Source organism: Pituophis catenifer, unplaced genomic scaffold (genome assembly GCF_029215685.1).
Source record: "Pituophis catenifer annectens isolate HBS135680 unplaced genomic scaffold, rPitCat1.0.hap2 SCAF_2, whole genome shotgun sequence".
NCBI lineage: Eukaryota > Metazoa > Chordata > Lepidosauria > Squamata > Colubridae > Pituophis > Pituophis catenifer.
Genome location: NW_027256882.1, coordinates 274,425,749 through 274,446,821, shown reverse-complemented (window position 1 = coordinate 274,446,821; position 21,073 = coordinate 274,425,749). Strand labels below are relative to the sequence as shown.

The 21,073-nt window shown below is 42.0% G+C and overlaps 1 protein-coding gene across 2 annotated transcripts in view; it reads right to left on the bottom strand.

Moving 5' to 3' along the window:
* DAB2 (DAB adaptor protein 2) overlaps nt 1-17,837 on the bottom strand; it is a 52,524-nt gene extending 34,687 nt beyond the window's left edge. For both annotated transcript variants that reach the window (XM_070935925.1, XM_070935926.1), the window contains exon 1: nt 17,775-17,837. The gene's annotated coding sequence lies outside the window, so the exon portion shown is untranslated. The remainder of the gene's footprint in view (nt 1-17,774) is intronic.
* Between the last annotated feature and the right edge of the window lie 3,236 nt (nt 17,838-21,073).

Here is a 21,073-nt window from a genome sequence, read left to right as displayed (position 1 = left end):
TGACATGAATTTCACACCCCTGTCTAAGGGTATTTCAGTCATTGCATCACCTTCACAAACTTCAACCAAACTTAGCTCAGACAAACACCTAGGATTTGTACATTGCCTATAGAGCCAGCTATGACCCCTACATAACCCCTACATGGCCCCATGGGAGTCTGACAACAGCCAATAGAATATATGTTCTTGCACAGGAACAGGAAGCTCACATACAAAGCCCAGAGAAGGTATAAAAGCCACCCACTCTCAACTCCATTTTGTCAGCTACCCAGAATCACATGTGGTTCTGCTTCATCAATAAACCATCTTTTTCAATCAGCCTCTATGTTTCCAGTGTCTTTCTCCCAGCTTGGAACTGAACTAGATGGATATTTTCTTCCAACACTGTGATAGAAGTCTTACAAACTCAAAAAAGTCACATTTATAGATGTAACAGGAAACGTTTTCCATTTGTCTTGAAGAGGAAAAAAAAATCACTAACAAGGTACATCAGAAAAGCGGAAGAATAAAATCCTGCTGTTACAAAGAAGCCAAACTTGGTTCCATACAAATGAAGGAACAAATCAGGCCTAATTGATAGTTGAGCAACGTCGATGTAGGTTTTAGTTGTTGTTGCTGTTTTTAAAAGAGCAATAATTTACAAAAACACTTAATACAATAATGGGCATGTTATGCTAATTATATGGGGGTGTCAGATAGTTCATTCAGAGAACAACCAGCTGAAGGAAACTCCCAGTATTTTAGGAGAAGAGCCACAGCAGGTGCTTCGCCTGAAGAAGGTCTCAGGTTAAATTTTGGCATCTCCAGCTAGAGCTGAAAAAAGATTCCTCTCAGAACATTGGAAAGCTTTCAGCCAGGACACAAAGCCGAAGGGCAGTTCATCAAAGATTTTGGATAAACATTTCCATAACCTCAAACACTTGCTGTATTTGGTGGATTCACCACAGCTGTAGTCTAGATCAGGGGTCTCCAACCCTGGCAACTTTAAGACTTGTGGACTTCAACTGTTTGCTGGCTGAGGAATTCTGGGAGTTGAAGTCCACAAGTCTTAAAGTTGCCAGGGTTGGAGACCCCTGATCTAGATAACACTTGGAAGGCACCCAATCATTTACTCTGCAGTGGATGCTTTTGAACTGCATGAACCAGTGGCACTATCCCATTAGAACACAAGACAGTGGTGGGTCAAGGTACATCCAAGCCAGCAGTCCATCTGCCTCTTTCAGATGCCTTTAGCAATCCTGCCAATAGGACACAAACATCTAGACTAAAAATTTTCTTTTAATGTGGACTTTCCATTCAGTCATTATAGTCAACTAACATACATTCACCAAGACAGCAGAACTTTCTTCCTTCAAAATTATTCATTAGAGCAATCTTCTTCTACTATTTCCAGATGTCCCAAAGGTGCTTTTTCAAGAGGCAACTGGACTTCCTTGTTTTTCTTTAAAGAGGTTTCACTTCTCATCCAGCCCAGAGTTGACAAAGCTTGTTGGATAAGAAGCAAAACATTTTCAAAGAAAAACAAATCCAGTTGCCTCTTGAAAAAAAGCACCTTTGGGACAACCATGATCTGGATGACTGACGATCTCCATTGATATCTCCAGATGTGTTGGATTGCACCTCCCCATCATGGTAGGTACGCAGCTAGATATGATGCAAGTTGCAGCTGAACAGACATAAAGATAGATTGTGACTGCATTTGAGAACAACTTCAATTCTTGGGGAAACATAGCTTTGTAAGCCAGCTATTCCCTATAAAGAAATGGTAGTTCCAGAAAGATAGCTCTTGAAGCTTCTTATAACAAATGCCTAAGAAGTTCCAGATCCGTAATACAATAATTCTAGGACTTTATGTTCAAACTTTCTAGCACATCAGGACAACTTAAAAAAAAAAATAAAAGCATGGAAGTTATTGAATACCAAGTAATCTAATGCCTAGAGGTGTACAAAATATTTCAAGGTCAAAACACTCTGCTCTAGTCTTAGAAAAACCATTTCAGCTTCTGTTTCAGGTTAGAATGCTTCAAACTCAAAACATTTTGCATACCTCCACTTATGTCCTTCAGATGTATTGGATTACAGTTTCCAGAACTCCTGACATCAGCACCAGCTTGGGAACGTTGCTGTGGAATTACTTAGAGAGCTCTTTAGATCTTTTCTAATCCCACAGAGGTGAGAGAATGGACCCTTTTCATGATTAGTATCAGAGGTGGTATTCAGCCGATTCAGACCAGTTCACCCAAACCGGTTGCGGAAATCACAGGTGGGCCCACCTACCTGCCCCAGCTCTATCCCTTCCTTGTTAGGCACGTTTTTGAGGCTGGGCACAAGCGCGGAAGGCGCACACATGAGCAAAGTGCATGTGTGGAAGGCAGGTGCGTGTGTGAACTGGATGCACATGCGGACGAAGCAAGCATGCATGCAGTGAACTGGTAGTAACATGTGAAACCCACCACTGATTAGTATGTACTAATCTACTACTAATATACAATCCTACTTATTGACGTTGTCAGAGGATAAAGATGTTTTTTTCAATTTTATTATCTACCATCCTAAAAACAAAATTTCATTTCATTTCAACAAATGAAAACCCAACCATAATTGTCCCTTGAAGAAAATATATACCACTCTACCTAAATGTTGCTATTATGTGAATTCTTACTTCCAGGGAACCCTGACAGGGGGGAAAAAAACCAGCAGTGGAAAAGAACTTTTCACCCCCTGGGGGAAGGAAAAACAGCCAAATATTTTCAGGTGCCAGGTTTCCTCTGGAAAAGCTTTCTCTCATTGATTTTGATCTTATTCTTTTTAATTATTAGGAGAACCTACCTTACCAATTCTGGAGACCCAGTGGCTGCTGGGATATATATCTAGCTTTTCAAGTCAGAAGGAATTATGTTCAACTTCTTCTCTCACTTTTCCACATAAATTGAGGGAAAGTTGCGAACTGAATTGTTTTAGGGAAACTTTTCTTATGTTTTCCCTTATTCTATTTTCTTTTCTTGTTGCTTTTTGTGTTTTGGCATTTTTAATGGTGGTTATTGATGGAGATTATGATTTAGATCAATTTTAATCTCACGCTGGCTGTTTTAATTTAATTTATATGTACTGTAAGCGGCCACATGTTCTATGATTACCAGGGGTAGAAATGTGATTCAATCAATCAATCAATCAATCAATCAATCAATCAATCAATCAATCTATCTATCTTGGAGGCCCCCTTTTGGAAATCATGGGAACTGCAAGGCTTTTAATTATGTGCTGATGATATCAAAAGGCCAGGAAGTACTGAAGTATTGAAAAATAACTTTCCTATCAACATCCTATCTATTCCCTGAAAAAAAATAAAATTTTCCAAGTTGATGTGGGGTTTTGACAGATAAATTTACTTCTTTGCCTTCTGTCCTCAAAACAGAGTACTTCACATTTAAATTACCGTGAGTTCCCCCACTTTTCACCCAATTTGAAGAAGCAATGCATTGTCACAGTACAGTGGTTTTTGCATTTGAAAAATATGTATCCAAGTAATAGATGGGAACATCTGTCAAAAAGAGAAAATTACAGAACTCTCCATCACTCATTACAAAGCTTGGGTAGAGCCAAAGTAGCATGACATTTATAAATAGCAAGCCATAGTCCAAGCTGCTCACTAGTTATGCCTTGTACAATAGCACAATCATTTATGCCTGCCAGCCTTGACCTACTATGACGCAGATCACATAAATCTTCACCCAAGCCCTGTTCAGCTTTGTGCCTAGTGTTGGTCCTGCCTTTCACTGCTTGACAAAACCCCAAGGAAGCGCAAGAGAAGGAAGTGTGAAAGTTGGATATGGCTGAATAGCTGGATCACTCTGTGACCGGCAAGTCAAGTTCTATTTTCAGAGTTACATTCATGCTACAAAATGTGCCAACAGGATCAGGAACAGAGATACAGCGTGTGTTTTCAAGCTCTTTTTTGACCCTTGTAGATGCAAAGATATGAATGTTTCTCACTGCTGAACATTAGCAAAAGTTGAAGAACATTGAAAGATGATGGCTCTGACAATGTACAGCTAAGCCATACTGTAATTTGGCTGTGGCTTACAAGGCTGCATGACCCCAGTCATTGAGGTTTTGTGTAAACCACAATTTATATCTCGGTATAGTTTATTCAATAAACAGTAGATAAACAAGCTGGGATTTACTCTAATGTGCAAACCTGGTTACAATTTAAAAATACCTGTAAAAAGGTAAAAGTAAAGGTTCCCCCGCTCATGTGTGCTAGTCGTTTCTGGCTCTAGGGATGGTGCTCATCTCCGTTTCTAAGCCGAAGAGTCAGCGCTGTCCAAAAACGTCTCCGTGTAGCTGCATTCCAAAGGAGCGCTTCTCACCAAAGTGGTCCCTATTTTTCTACTTGCATTTTTTACGTGCTTTCAAACTGCTAGTTTGGCAGAAGCTGGGTCAAGTAACGGGAGCTCACCCTGTTATGCAACACTAGGGATTCGAACCGCTGAATTGCTGACCTTCTGATCGACAAGTTCAGTGTCTTAGCCACTGAGCCAAATCTTGGTACCTCAGTTCAAATGGAAAAATGGAATTATTATCTGAAGGAAGTTTTTCAGGATTACAAGTAGTCATCTTGGACGCAGTACAGGCAGTCCTCATTTAGTGTCTACAGTTGGGACCAGCAACTTGGGTTCTTAAGTGAAGCGGTTGTTAGGTGAAACTCCCATGACAGCGATAGGGCTTACGATTTTACTTCAGTTTTACTTTGCTTCTTATTACTTTCTTCAACTGAACTGGGTTCTTTCTCTATTAGATCATATTGAAATGGAGCTAATAAATAAATCTAAGAGCAGGGATATTCTGTGAAGGTTGCAAATGTAAGGACTGGACACTAAGTTGATTTTTAGCACCACCATAACTTTGAATGGTCACTAAGTGAGGCAATCTCTAAGCAAGGGCTACCCACTTTCATTCAGGAAGAAAAAGGTGTCTTTTAAACTGGCCTATGCTGAAATCATAACTGATTAGGGGTGTAGAGTCCTGCCAAAAGGGCAACCCTTTCCCTATCAAGGCCCTTTCATTGAATTTCCCTTTATGGACCTGAACTGCCCCACTGATCACAGGAAGAGCAGGAATTCACCTTACCTTCTCATGCTCATTTCATCTTCACAAATTAGAGAAAGTTGATGAGAGTTGACAGGCAGCTACTGAAAGTAACTTACGTAATAAGATCAGGTATCATGAGAAACATTGCTAACCAGGCTGCCAATTGTATCAAGGCCCAAGATTGCCAGAGCTAGGCATCAACCTCAGGCTACAAAACATATACAACATCTTAATTAGCCCACAACTTCATGGATCTCTTATACAGGTCTACTGTTTATTTTCATCTTTCTGGGTATTTTACTATCTTGAGGTCAATTAAAATGTAGCCAGGCAGCGAACAGCAAATGTCTTATGTTGATCTCTTCATGGCCTCACACCGTGTTTCTCAACCTCACTAACTCAAGATGTGTGGATTTCAACTCTCAGAATTCCCCAGGCAGCATGGGTGTTGAAGTCCGGACATCTTAACATTGCTGAGGTTGAGAAACACTGGTCTAGCAAGTACTCAAGATTAATTCACAGGCAGATATATGGGAAGTCTCAGAATACTTATCCTCTTCCTGCATCTTGCTAAGAATTTACATAGCTTATGGAAGATAGCTTTGCTTTTTTGGAATTTAAGAAGATATGTACCCTTTTATGTTTTAAATGGTTTTTAAGCATATATTAAACATAGTGTTTGTGGGGGTGGGGTGGGAGATTGTTTTGATCATTTCCCATTTTCTTCCTATGTGCAAGAAGGGAATTTCTTCCCAGATTGAAATGGGTGATCTTTGGTCTAGAACAGGGGTGTGGTGGCCTGTCGGCCACCGGCCCCTCCAGCAGCCGAATCAGAGGCGGTGGCGGTGTGGGAGTCAGGGTCAGCATCAAGGCAACCTGAGAGCTCTGAGGGGGGAAGAGAGAATGGAGTTGGCAGAGAGAGAGAGAGAGAGAGAGAGAGAGAGAGAGAGAGAGAGAGAGAGAGAGGCGGAGCCTGGGCTGGCCGTCGGCCCTCAGATGGAGAGACAACAGCACCCAGGTCTGGAGGTGGCTGATGAGGAAGAGGAGGAACAGCTGGGTCCAGTGCCTGATGCGTGGATGCGCAGAAGGCAGAGAAGAGGAGAGCAATGGAAATCCATGGACCGATCCTGGGGAAGGAAGAGCCACCACTGCTAGCGAAGCCCCACTCTAGCTCTGGGGATAAAAGGCAGGGGGCAGAGCTGAAAAGATGTGGCAGACAACTATTCATCTTCCAGCCGGCCGGACTTATTAGCCTGCAGTGAGAGAGAAACTTTTTGCCGGGGCTGCTGGCGCTCCTAATAAAAGAACTGAGTTAACTTCAGAAGGTTTGTCATGTTTGGGGAGCTGGGTCAGAACAACGGGTGTCAAACTCAAGGCTCACAGCGGGATCCGGCCTGTGGGGTGCCCGCGGGGCTGGCCTGGAAATAGCGAAGGACAGACCCATGGTGCCTCTGCTAGTGAAAACGGGGCACGGGGGGAGCATGCATGCCCCCCCTACAACCTCTTCAGCCGAAGAGGTTGTAGAAAAAATGCTTTTAAAAGCCTCTGACGATCCCAGTTGAGCTGTGCGATCGTCAGAGGGTTTTTTTTTTTTTACTTTTAAAAGCATTTTTTCGGCCGAAGAAAAAATGCTTTTAAAAGTAAAAAAAAAAAGCCACTGATGATCGTGCGGCTCAGCTGGGCATGGGGGGGGGCAGGAATTTTTGCTATTGGTTCTCTGAACCACCCGCCGCCATTGCTACTGGATCGGGCGATCCAGTCCGAACCGGAAATATTTCATTCCTGCTCTGCCCCCCCCGCCCGGATGTCATCACAGATGCTCTGTGCATGTGCACACGCACACTCACAGTTTTGAACCGGTAGCAAAAGTAAGTGGAACCTGTCTTTAAGCAACTGCATACATTTCAGAATACTGAGATTTGGAGCCTTTCAGAAGCCTTCAGTATTTTACCTTTTGGAATCTCTCTCTTTCGCTAGCATCCTTCTCCTCTCTGGGGGAGAAAGACTCTGCTGAGAAACATAGTCATGTGAGCTGGTGAGGGCAGCACAACAGTTTACAATGCCTACAAGTGCTTTACATGCCACAAAGCATCCGTTCTACAATTGTCACATCTGCAAACAGTCCTTAAATGACCAGCTGTAAATTGAGGATTACCTTATCATGATAAAGATTAACATTTAAAAGCAAGAACCCCCCCCCCCCCAATACCAACATTTAACCCGGCAATGTGCATTCAGTTGTGTCAATAGCTCTAAATATATTCTAAAAAATTGTGTCCTTTATCCAATCAAAGCTATCCTGCATCTAATCTCCATTTCTTAGGGAATTCAGTTAGTACAATAACTGGTATGTCCTATACCAAAGTATAGAAAAGGAATGCCATCTTCTATTCATAGATAAAGATGGAGACAAATTTAGAAGTCAGCGGCAAAGAAAAATCTCACCTTAATTAGGAAAACCAGCTTATTCCATCTATTGCTAACAATTGATGTCAAAACCTTTAGATTTTGGCTCCTTCCCATTGTTCTTTATTTTTAAATCACTTGAAACCAAACAGTTCAAAGGTATAGCTAATACAGTTAAAATCTGGCTGCCTATTTTGTAATTTGTTCAATACGCTACCGAGAACCCAGGCAGGTGAATTAATTCAGTAACCAAGACAAGGCACATTGTGTAAATTCAGCCAACTTATTCTCATCAGTGTAGGACACAGGAAAATTTGTCTTCTTCCATGGAGAATAGACAACTCCTTTATTTGGATTTTTATTATTTAGAAATAGCCAGGAAGGAATACATTTCCTTAGCAAGAAACAAGAGTTTTCCCTCCTTTGCCGAGCCATGCGCATGGATGGATATTATAACTGAATGCATTCCACTGGAATAGAATGAGTAGTACAGCACAGTATTGGGAAATTATGCCAAAAATTTGCTAAACTTGTATATCTATTGTATTCATACCACCAAGAATGGTGATATCCTTAAGTCAAGGGTAAGTCAAGAAAAGGATAATTCATGAATTGTTACATACGTCAAAGGGGAAGTTGTGAAATGAACTACAACATCCCGTCTCAAAAACTAAGGCATTTTGGCTGATACAGCACATTTTATTACATAGCACTTCAGTCATCAGCAAATGTGCCTTCCTTTGTAGAATGGAATTGTATTCCTTTCCTATCAATGAATCATAAACAGATTTGAGTATATGAACATTAAGCCTGCTCTTAGGGGACATTCTCATTCAAATTTCTACAACTTCGAAATTCAATATTGATTTTACATTTCAGTATTTCTAGTGTTCAAAACAGCATATGCAGTAAGTATATCAATTACAGTGGTGAAATTCAAATTTTTTTTACTACCGGTTCTGTGGGCGTAGTGTGGTGGGCATGGTGTGGCTTGGTGAGCATGGCTTGATGGGCATGGCAGAGGGAGGATACTGCAAAATCTCCATCCCCACCCCACTCTGGGGGAAGGATACTGCAAAATCCCCATTCCCACCCCACTCTGGGGCTAGCCAAAGATGGTATTTGCCAGTTCTCAGAACTACTCAAAATTTCAGCTACCGGTTCTCCAGAACCTGTCAGAACCTGACGAATTTCACCCCTGATCAATTACTGCAACAGTAATATTTTCAATTACTCTTCTCCACCTCTTCACATCACACAAAGAGAATGAGGTTGAGGAAGTTTGTCTACAATCCTAACCCTTAACAAGCAGAACCTGGATTCAAACCAAACTTTAGAGGAGGGGTCCCCAACATCTTCTACAATTGTGCCCAGTCCCATGAAAGATAATCCCCCCCAAAACTAATCCCCGAGACCAGAAAGATTGACGGCCACTACTCTAGAGCACTATTCTATGCTGCTTTTAGTTGCCTGTTTTATTAAGACATTTTGGAAACTTCCTTAGGAAGAGATTTATTTCTAAGACATATTGTGTAAATAATAAGATACATAAAATCATACAATCATTTATTATCTGGACCTTATTTTCAGGGAAACACGGTAGTAAGTCTGCAGTGAAACAGCCCTATGCTAAGAAGACATGGGTTGTCACGGTTTATTCTGGCCCTTCATTCTTGGCCAGATCAGGATGGTGAACTCTTCTGTACCCCACACCTCAATGTAGGGCATAGATATTATTCTCCCATTATAACTTCATATTTGCCTGATTACTAATTCTAGCCATCCAGAGCAGGGGTGGTATTCATTACCTTCCCTACTGGTTTGCAAATGTGAGCGTGCGCGCAGTCCACGCATGCAAACGGCCTTCTGCGCATGCGCTTTGCTCACACGTGCAGCTTGCACGCATGCGCACAGCTAAAAAACATGCCTAAATAGGATGGCATAGAGCTGGGATGGGTGGGCGATTTCCGCTACCGGTTCAGGCAAACCGATCGAAACCGGCTGAATACCCCCTCTGATCCAGAGGCTTAATTGTTAAGAGTCTGCATAGGTAAGAATGAATTAAAGCAAAAATCCCATTGAAAAAAACAACCCTTCTTTTCTGATGCTGAATTCTGAACAGGAAATATTTACAAAATACTTTTCAATATTGTACAACTGGAACCTCGCTTTCTTATCTTGGAATTTAAAGTGACATTCCTTATTTGCTTTGTTTACTATAATATCCAAGATAGATCAATGCAATTTTTCTGATTCTTTCTTGAACGATTACAAGAAAAACTCACTACTATAAGTTCCTAAAATGTTAATATATTCAATCTTAAACTGAATTTGTTGAAACATTTTTGCCAGGTTTTGTCAATCTTCCCAGTTGTTTCTGAGAGACAAAGATCAAATGATATATTTGTCATCATGTCACATAAATGTTGATTGTCCCACTACATCTGGAAAACATCTGAAAAAGCTAATCCATGGCATCCTGACACATGATTTGGGATCCTTTTCCTTTAGAGATGCTTGCACCAAGCAAGGACCCCATTACGTCAAATTAATGGGGGAAAACAGCATCCATAACATGGATTAAGACAGTGGTAGAATTCAATTTTTTTTACTACAGGTTCTGTGGGTGTGGCTTGGTAGGCGTGGTGTGGCTTGGTGGGCGTGGCTTAGTGGGCATGGCAGGGGAAGGATACTGCAAAATCTCCATTCCCACCCCACTCTGGGGCCAACCAGAGGTGGTATTTGCCGGTTCTCTGAACTATTCAAAATTTCCACTACTGGTTGTCCAGAACCTGTCAGAACCTGCTGAATAGCACCCCTGGATTAAGGCCTTAAGAATAATATGCACTGATGGGTCCTAGGCTAGGAAAGTGTATGAAGTTTAATAGCAAGCATTGGTTTGAAGTTTAATAAGAATTAAAAAAAGAATATGCAGTGATGGGGCTCTGGGCTAGCAAGTGTATGAAGTTTTATATCAAGCAAGGAAGGCATGGCTATGCATTTATCACAAGGTTGACTGCAATGATGCCAATGGTTCCACCCATGACTCAGTCTAGTGATGCAAGATTTATCTTGGCCAATACATGGATCCCAGAACTAAGGCAACTTGCTCTGTCAAGTATACAGCAATTGGTGGATTATGTTCTTCATCACTAATTCACAATCCTGTTAATGGTTCCAGCACTCACAGGTGAAAGTTAATTATACACTATGTTGTGTTGAGGTTGATTTTTATCTCACTGCCTTTGTTTCATGTTACTGGAACCATGCAAGAGAATATTCAGTCTTCTTGTGTGTTTCTCATGGGTATTCAATTAGCAACCACAAGACTAGAACATTGGCTAAACTCCCAAATTCAAGTTTATCCTTGGCCATGGATGCTCAGCTGGTGATTCTGGACCAGCTCCCAGCTCAACCTATTGCAGAGTTGTTGTGGGGAGAATGAAGTAATAGGTAATAGGTACACTCCCCCAAACTGCTGGAGGAAAAACAGAATTACACCAGATTGCTATACAATCTGTATCCTCCTCTATAAATGCAGAACATCTGAGATATATAAACTGATAAATCTTGGTATATTACATCTCCAAAGGATAGGATGGTTGCTATTGCTCTAAGACAAGTGGTATATAAGTATTGTAATGCCTACTTTTTTGCTCAATTTCTGCTGGATAGGAATTTCAGAGTGTACATGAAAACTCAGTGACAATACAATGTACTTAGATGTTTTATTAAGAACCAAATTTAAAAGTTAAGACTGTAGTATCATCAGTATATGGATGATACCCAACTATACATCTCAACTCCAAGCTGCATGGATGACGTCAGTTGTGTACTAACCTAAACAACTGGATAGGGAACCGACTTCAGCTCAAGCCTGACATAACTGAGTAGCTGTGACTGATTGAGCCCCCTGGGATAGGGACATTTCCATCCTTGGTCTTGGAGGCTGACACCTGAGGAGTAGATGACTCCTTTGCATAGGTTTATCTAGTCTGTCAATTTCAGGAATTGACAGACTAGGAAGTCACTGGTGATCTCAGAACTGGGCTACGGTACTGCATTTAGAGGGCTGCACTTGAAGACCATCCAGAAACTACAGCTGTTCCAAAATACAGTGGTGGAAACTGTAATGGGCACATTTCATGCCTCGTAATCATACCGCTGTTGTTATACAAGCTGCATTGACTGCTAACTGGCTTCTGAATGCAATTCAAAGGTACTGGTCATCACCTATAAAGCTCTTTGTGACACAGGGTCTAGTAATCTTCGGGACTTCCTGTTTCCAATCATTTCTCCCTACCCAGTATCTTCAAACAGAGACACTGTGGTTCCCCCCAGTGGTGGGTTGCCCCCGGTTCGCACCGGTTCTATAGAACCAGTAGTAAAACCGGTGGGAGACTCTGCCCACCGACCCCGACGTCATCAGAACGCTTCTGTGCATGCCCTGTTGTGAACCAGTAGTAAAGGTAAGTAGAACCCATCCCTGGTTCCCCCTCAAAATCATCTTGTGAAAGAGAGAAAGTGTGCCTTCTCTGTCGCTGCTGCTCCTGCCTTCTGGTACACCATTTGCCTCAGACATTTCTGTAGCTTCCACCAGTGGTGAAATCCAATTTCTTTTACTACCGGTCCTGTGGACGTGGCTTGGTGGGCGTGGTGTGGCTTGGTGGGCATGGTGTGGCTTGGTGGGCGTGGCAGGGGAAGGATACTGCAAAATACACATTCCCTCCCCACTCCTGGGGGAAGAATATTGCAAAATCTCCATTCCCACCCCACTCTGGGGCCAGCCAGAGGTGGTATTTGCTGGTTCTCCGAACTACTCAAAATTTCCACTACCAGTTCTCCAGAACCTGTCAGAACTTGCTGGATTTCACTCCTGGCTTCCCCTCTCTTGGGGTTCTAGAAGGCCTTAAGACCTGATAGTATTCTAGAACAGCTTCGCTGGTTGAGGAATTCCGGGAGTTGAAGTCCACAAGTCTTAAAGTTGCCAAGGTTGGAGATCCCTGGTCTAGATGCCTGGGGTGTATTAGTGTGCCTGGTTATTATAGCTGGCTTTTGTCCAGGTTGATATATTTTGTTTCAATGTTTTTATTTGATATTTTTGTATATTGCTTGTTGCACAATGCCTTTTGGACTGGATAGCCATAACAAAAGTAATAATAAACTCCTCTGAATTTCAGGGTCTAATAATACTTACCCTATTTCCCTCAAAATAAGACATCCCCTGATAATAAGCCCAATAGGGCTTTTGAGCACTTATTTCAGGGTTCAAAAAAAATAAAAGACAGGGTTTTATTTTCGGGGAAACACAGTAGATGCAAGATAAATTAAATTCACATATGCAACCCAATGATGCTAAAATAACGATTTTAAGCCAAAATCTTTTGATGCATGCACCTTTGAGCCATAATATGGTTTTCATTTATTTAAGTTATTTAAAGAATTTATACGGCCTCCAGACTCAAAACGCTGTGACTCCTGTTGGTGCACAATAAAAGAAAGAAAAAAAAACAAAACAATCCCAGTTAAAATCCACAGGAAAAAGCCATATTTTAAAATGTCTTTCTGAAGACCAGTAGGGTCAGAAATAACCAGTTCCTTAAATTGCACTCAAGTTATCAAACCATAGGTAGTTGGTGTGGCTTAGAAAATTAATGATGTTATTATATGTGTATATGAGGTGCATCCATAACTATAACCATCACTGCATTCTGGACTGTTGGAGTTTTTCAACAGCCTTAGAGGGCAGCACTAGATAGAGCACATTGCAGTACTCCATTCAGAAGCAGTAGGCAGGACCTCCCAATCCAGAAAGGGAAGCAACTGAAGCAGAAGTTGGACAAAAGTACTTCTGGCCACTTCTTCGATCAGGAGCTGCTCGAGTCTAGGAGGCTGGCAAAATTGCACATTAGTTTTGAGTAGGGGAGTACATCCCTGAGTAGAACCAAGAATGGACAATCTGGTCTCGGTAAGTAGCAAAAGCACTTAGACTTACATACTGCTTCATAGTGCTTTACAGCCCCCTCTAAGCGGTTTACAGATTCAGCCTATTGTCCCCAACAATCTGGATCCTCATTTTGCCAACCTTGGAAGGATGGAAGGCTGAGTCAACCTTGAGCCAGTCAGGATTGAACCCCTGGCAGTGAGCCTAGTTAACCTGCAATACTGCATTCTAACCACTGTGCAACCACAGCTGCTAAAGTTTCACCAAAAATTCTTCTTCCCTCAACCAAAGTCCTATAGTATCCAGATGCCAGGCCAGGACTTTGACAGCCACACTTGTTCAGCCAAGGACAAAGATCTACAACTGAAATAATCAATGTACTGATAATACTGGACACCACATGGTGGAATGACCTTCCCCAGTAGTTTCCTGTAGATATTTAAAATACCGGTAAGTAGGGAGAAGGTACAGCCCTGATAGCAATAGCAGTTAAGGTTTATATATCGCTTCACAGTGCTTTACAGCCCACTCTAAGCAGTTTACAGTGTCAGCATATTGCCCCCAACAAGCTGATACCCCTGCAAAGCAGAATTCTAAGGTGGGACAACTCCCCCCAGCAGCAAGTGGAATTGGGGGGAAATCATCACAACATGGTATGTTCCAAATCACTGAGCTGATCCAGAAAGATACCATGGTTGATGGTATAGAGACAAGATGGTTCAGTGGTTAGAATGTAGTACTGCAGGCTAACTCACTGCTCACTCCAGGAGTTCAATTCTGAGTGGCTCAAAGTTGACTCAGCCTTCCATCCTTCTGAAGTCGGTAAAATGAGGACCCAATAGACTGTTGGGGGCAATAGACTCTGTAAACCACTTAGAGCTGGAAAACACTGTGAAGTGGTATATAAGTCTAAGTGCTATTGAAAATCAGCAAGGCCCAGGACAGATGTGTTAAGGTCATTGATTTCAATGACGAACACAATATATAAGACCTAGGAATAAGCAATCAGGTATCTGCAAAAGATTTAGACTTCAGTCTCCAAAAGTTCCAGGCAGCACAAAGCAAAACATCAGACTGTAGAAATTGTAGCCAAACACAATTTGACTAGAAGGCAAACTGACTCATCTGCTTTCTTCACTTTCCTTCCTAATCAAATATCCTTTCAGCAAAACCGTCATGTGCCTTGCTTGGCAACATCTGTGAAAAAACTGTATCAGGCTGGAAATTAATCATCTCCCCATCATCACAACTGTCGTCCAATCGATTTCCAGTAGAAGCAACTCTTCAGGAAAACATGTTGCAATGTCTACATTTTAGAGATTCCTCAGAATGTGTTAGAGGACTTTTCATACAAAGAAATTCAAGGGGTTGAGGAAGACACTCTCAGCATGATATGTTAGAACAAAACTGAAGCCCTTCAAGCAAAGTTTCTGCATGACCATGATTTGTTGCCAACTGCCCTATTCAATAGCTTTCACTAGGAAATTAGTTCCATACATCAAATGACTGGTATAACCCGAGGTTGGCACTAGCTATGCATCCCATTGCTTTAAGAATCCCAGATTTACATACATTCATTACGTACATCTATACATTTCAAAACTATTCACAATCTGGTTTCCCCATACCTGGCACACTCAGGAAGTTGTGGTCTCCTATCTGGAGGGTATCATATTAGGAGACTAGATTATGAAAAATCTTGCTGAAACCAGCTTTCCAATAAACCCCCCTGCTGGCTGTATCTCAGCTGTACAGAGCAGGCTAAGCTGGTTATCCTCTATATCTCTATTTGCTGTTACAGCCCCTTGCTGGGACTGAAAAGATGACTCAACATTTACATGAGTGAAAGAATGCAGCAAGTACTTAAGATTTTGCACAGCCATTGTATGGGGCTGCCTTACTAATGAGACTAACACGGCGTTCAAGCTTCCTCATAAGTAGGTAATAAAACTGTATCATCACATTTCACATCCACATTGATCCTACACTGCTCCCAATGTCAGTAGCCTGCTGAAGACATTTTTAACCAGAGTTAAACATTACATCTTCACTCACACAGTCTTCTGCTTACAAAGCAATTTCCAGGTCTTCCTGGACATGCAGTCCAAGAGGAAAAAAATTCCATCGTTTGTATCAGAGGTTACAAGAGCATTGCTGAAAATTATTTTCCTTGACCCGTAGTTGCCAACTCTACAAATCAAACAGGCTGAGTGAATAGCAAGCATTTCAGCTAATCAAGGTTATACACAGAACATCATGAAACCTTCTTTAGGTTTTATTTCAGCAACAGAAGCCACCACACAGCTTGACTCATATGTCCTGCACTCCTTATCACACCTGTGAGGGTAGTCAGCTGTCTCTCATTTTGCTTCATACAGCCCAAAAGAAAAAAAAAATGTATGACACATCAGCTCCCTTTTCTAGCTTCAACTAACCTTTTGCAGGATCTCTACATACAGCTGGAGACAATTTTCCTTCCAAGATATCAGCAGCTTTCCCTGCAGCCAGCATCAATACACATTAGGGTGTGTGCTTTAGGCTTCCTAAATCCAAAACCAGTGAGGGGAACAATTCTTTTTTCCCGAGTAATGAAGCTAACTTGGTATGAACCCAGCAATAGAAAGCAGGCAGTCAGCCTGCGTTCAGACATGCTGGATTATAAATAAAGAACTAGCAGATAAATTGGCAAACCCACTTTCTTCCTAAGCAAGAATGTCTGCTGTCCACAATTAATCCTGCAATCCCCAGATAATCTTTGCTTCCACCTTTACGGGGACACAAGACATTTTATTGAAACCATAGATTATGTATTATTTCATGTAACATGGCCAGTGTTGTTTTTTTAGACAAATGCTTCCAGATACTGACACCAAATACGCATTTTATCCCATAAGAAAGGTTTAGACTTCCCCATGTAACAAACCGGGACTGGGGGGGGGGTAGGCAGGTTGAAGGGAGCAAGAATCCTAACAAGCCCTTCAGAGGCTTTTAAAAGTAACAATACTTTATCTTCAAAAGATGAGCCAGACACGCCTAAGTTAATTTCAACATAACTGGTTCGCTCACAGACTAAAACACCATTCATCCATTGCTGTTGGGAAAACCGTATCATTCCATCTTGGACTGCTTGGGGAAGTTACTATTTGTTTTCACTTAGGCAAGGAAGGGGCTGCAGGAATAATGTTACACCTGGGAGGAAATTCTGCTCCAGGCAAAGCTATTAAGTTTAGAACATTGTCCAGTGACTTAAAGTACCAGGGCTCAATTTAACTTTTTTTTTTTTAGCATACGAACAAGTGGGTTTACATTAAGAGGAAAGGCCTACAACTCCTAACCATCTATTTTTTTTTCCCTCCCCTCCAGTTCTGAGGGATTTGCAATTCCGTCTTCCGAAATTTCATTGCAATCTTTACTCCACAACTCTTCCAAGTTTTCCTTTTTAGCAGCTGCAAGCATCTGCCTGTTATTTTTTTTTTTTAAGGCTGTGCCCAATACTTATTTTCTTAAGTCAATGATCCCCCCCCAACCCCTTTTGAAATCCTGGACTCTTAGGGTGGTATTTTCCACGCTGAAAAGGTAATCTTCTAAGCCAAGTTTCCTATACAAAAACACCATATTTACAGCTCGCTCAGGTCTCTTATGTGCTTCCCATTCATTCTGTTGCCTCCCTTTTTCCTACCGTCACCCTCCAAGATTGGCAAAGGTTTCTGGATTCCTCGAAAAAGCCTTACAGCAAAGGACTCTTCCTCCCCCCCACCCACCCACCTTCCCCCAATTATTTGGGCAACAAATTAAAAAAAAAAAAAGCGTTTAGAAAACGTAAGAGGGGGGAAAAAAATCTGTCTCTATAGAGGTTTTATAGCCCGCATAATCCATGCGCGTCTGCTCGGCGGCTCAACAAGCCAGCTCGGATGGAGATCAGAAAAGATCCTCGTTATTTCGCAAGCAGCTCGAGCAAAAAAAAAAAAGCAGCAGCCGCTTTCGCCCAGGCGACCGGCCCGGAGGAATAGATCCCCAAGGAGATTCCTTTTTTTTTTTTGGGGGGGGGGGAAGGAAGGGAAAGGGAAAAAAAAAAAAAAGGAGCCGCGGAAGACGCTTCCCTCCCAAGCCGCGACCGCTTCGGCTTCGTCCCTCGAGTTGGCCACCGTCTCCTCTTTCCTTCCTTCCCTTCCCTTCCCTTCTTCCTTCCTTCCTTCCTTCCTTAACCCAATTTGGCGTTTCCAAACGCGCAGCCCACCGCGACCCCTTTTGCAGCGTCGCCCTTCCGAGGCTCCCCAAAGACGCGCCTCTCTCTCTCTCTCTCTTTTTTTTTTTTACTCCGTTGCCAACTTACCCGGCTTACCCCCGACCCTTTTGGCGCATGAGGCTTTTCCCCTCTTGGAGCCGGCGAAGGCGCAGCTCCGGCAACTCGGCTTAAATAGACGCAGCCGTACTCCAGCCTTCTGTTTAGTTAGCCACTCACAGCGAGAGAGATGGTTTTAATCAGATGCTGGCAGCTGAGGGCTACCCAGGAATGCGCCGCGCTGTTTGCGCTGCCTGCCTCGGCTTCGGGCTACTCCCCCTTATCGTGTCTATTGCGCCTGCCAAAACTTAACTCCTTCCGCGCCGAAAGAAGAGCCGAAACGGCAGCAGCAGCAGCAGGAGGAGCTGCGTTCGCACGACACGCGAGCCCCGCCCCTTCCCGGTTGTGTGAACGACGCCAGTGTTGCGAGTTCACGCATCCCTTTGAATAGCCACTCCGGCGGGGTTAGCCTGGCACCAGGGCCGGATTTAGATGAAAAGAGGCCCTAGGCTATTCCACTTATGAGGCCCTTTCACCTATAGTGAAAGTGTAATTTTAATTTTGCTAACAATTTGAATGTAGGCCCCTCTTGATCTTGAGGCCCTAGGCTGAAGCCTAGTTAGCCTATAGGAAAATCCGGCCCTGCCTGGCACCCTAGCCTGCGTGCTGAATAACTAAATAACTAAATAACTAAATACACTGCTCAAAAAAAATAAAGGGAACACAAGCAGAAGACATCCGAGATCTGAATGAATGAAATAGGCTTATTAAATACTTTGTTCGTTACATACAGTAGTTTTGTGTTCCCTTTAGCTGTTTGAGCAGTGTATAAACTACTGTATGTAAAGAACAAAGTATTTAATAAGGCTATTTCATTCATTCAGATCTCGGATGTCTTCTGCTTGTGTTCCCTTTATTTTTTTGAGCAGTGTAGTTTAAGTTTGTTTATTTTGTCAAGCATATATAAGATAACAGGTAAAAGTATAAGCATAATTTGAATACATGAAAAGAGTAAGTAAAAAAGGAATATTAGGACAGGGATGGTAGGCACGCTGGTGCACTTATGCACGCCCCTTATAGACCTCTCAACTAAATCAGGAGCCTGGATAGCTCAACAGACAGAGCTCTGTAATTTAACACCAGCTGTCTGCAATTAAAGTAAGATCGAATCTCGCCAGGCTCAAGGTTGAGTCAGCCTTCCATCCTTTCTAAGGTAAGTAAATTGAGGACCCAGTTTGTGGGGGTAATAAGCTGACTTGGTATAAATATACAAAAGTATGAAGGCTATTTGCTTAATGCATTGTAAGCCACCCTGAGTCTCCGGAGAAGGGCGGCATATAAATCAAATTAAAAAAAATAAATAAAGTAACCCCATGGATGATTTCTTCAGCTTGCTAGATTTGTAAATCTAGCTAGATACCTTGATCTGTCAAGTAGCCCCCTCCCCCAGGCTGGGTTTGGCACAGTCGGCTAAGTGGCTCTCCTGGCATTCAAAAGAAGTGTAAAGTTAACACAGAATTAATGCTAACCAAGTTTAGCATGTTGTGTGAATGCAGTTCCTTGCTCTTTTAACTGATTTGGTGTTGCCAGCAAATCATACAGGAACCCACCATATTCTAGCCAATATACCCTAAATTCATTGCTCAGTTTATTTGGGAACCGAGCAACTCATTTGAGTTGACAAAACACACACACATATATGCTGGGCAGAAAGAAGAAAGCAAGTGACAGAATTCATATAACTGGATGAGCTCAAATGTAGTTTGGGATATTCTGGCAGGAGATGCTTCAAAGGCTGCTCCCTAAGTGGCTCAGTGGCTAAGACGCTGAGCTTGCCGATCAGAGAGGTCAGGGGTTTGAATCCCTCGTATAGGTCTCCTTCATGAGCGGGGTTGGACTAGATGATCTCCAAGATTAGCAGAGTTGGAAAAGACCTTGCAGTCCAACCCACTGCCCAAACAGGAGACCCTACATCTGCCTCTACCTAGGATCAAACTCACAATCTCCTGATTGTGAGGCAAGAGATCCACCTCTTTCCAACTGTTACTGTTACTTCGAGAGGCTGAGGTGAATCCAGCTGATTGAATAAATCCTGATTAAGTAAATTGTGGGTTAGATGTCCTGGAAGCTAGAGGAATGTTTTATTTTTATATTTGAAAGGAATAAATGAAACAGATTTGGCCTTCTCATTTCCCAAATTCTATAGAACAGTGTTTCTCTATCTTGGCAAGTTTAAGATGGGTGGACTTCAACTCCCAGAATTCCCCAGCCAGCATGGGAATTCTGGGAGTTGAAGTCCACTTATCATAAAGTTGCTAAAGTTGAGAAACACTGCAGTAGGCCATGTATCACTTTATTGTTTTATACAATGCTTCAAAATGATTGAATAAAACAACTCATTGTTATACAGTATATACTCAAGCATGTAAAGGCAGAATATATTTTTTTTTTTTAACTGAGTGATCAGTTTCCATATGAATCAAAGGGAATTGGAAAATTTCGCTCAATTACTATCTATATACCAGAATATTTGTTGAAAAAATAATCTGAAAAGCCCAACTTTGCATGATTATTTCTGCCTATTTGTCTTTTAATTACACTTCCTTTGTGAACAGTTTATTAACCTTTGAGCATAATTAAAATTGATATTTAATAGTAGCTTCCATTCAGTTTTTTGCACCCCGAGCAATAATAAATGCTTGTGAGTGGAAACCTAAAAAAAAAAAAAAAACAGTTCCATGAGATGCCATCCATTTAAATTGTTTTTATTTTTTTGCAATTTTAATTATACTATGCAAAAATCTCATGGGTCAACAATAGCATAGATCAGTGTTTCTCAACCTTGGTCACTTGAAGATGTGTGAACTTCAACTCCCAGAATTCCTAGACAGCATGAAGTCCACACATATGAAAATTACCAGATTGGGAACTACTGTATCCACAATTAGAGGCTATGACAACAGCTGCAACTTTACACAGCTAAGGTTGATAATTGCTTAATTATCCACTGTTAATAGAGCTTGGAGTACTGGGAGTTACAGTCTAACACGTGGGTCTCCAAACTTGGCCACTTTAAGACTTGTGGACTTCAACTCCTAGAATTCCTCAGCCCACCATAGATGAAGTCCATAAGTCTTAAAGTGGCCAAGTTTGGAGACCCCTGGTCCAGTGGTGGGACTCAGCCAGTTCGCACCACTTCAGGAGAACTGGTTGTTAACTTTCTGAGCAGCTTGGTGAACTGGTTGTTGGAAGAAATCATTAGGGCAGAGAACCGGTTGTTAAATTATTTGAATCTTACCACTGCCCTGGTCTAAAACATCTGGAGATTCCATGTTGGAAAAGTCTGGCTT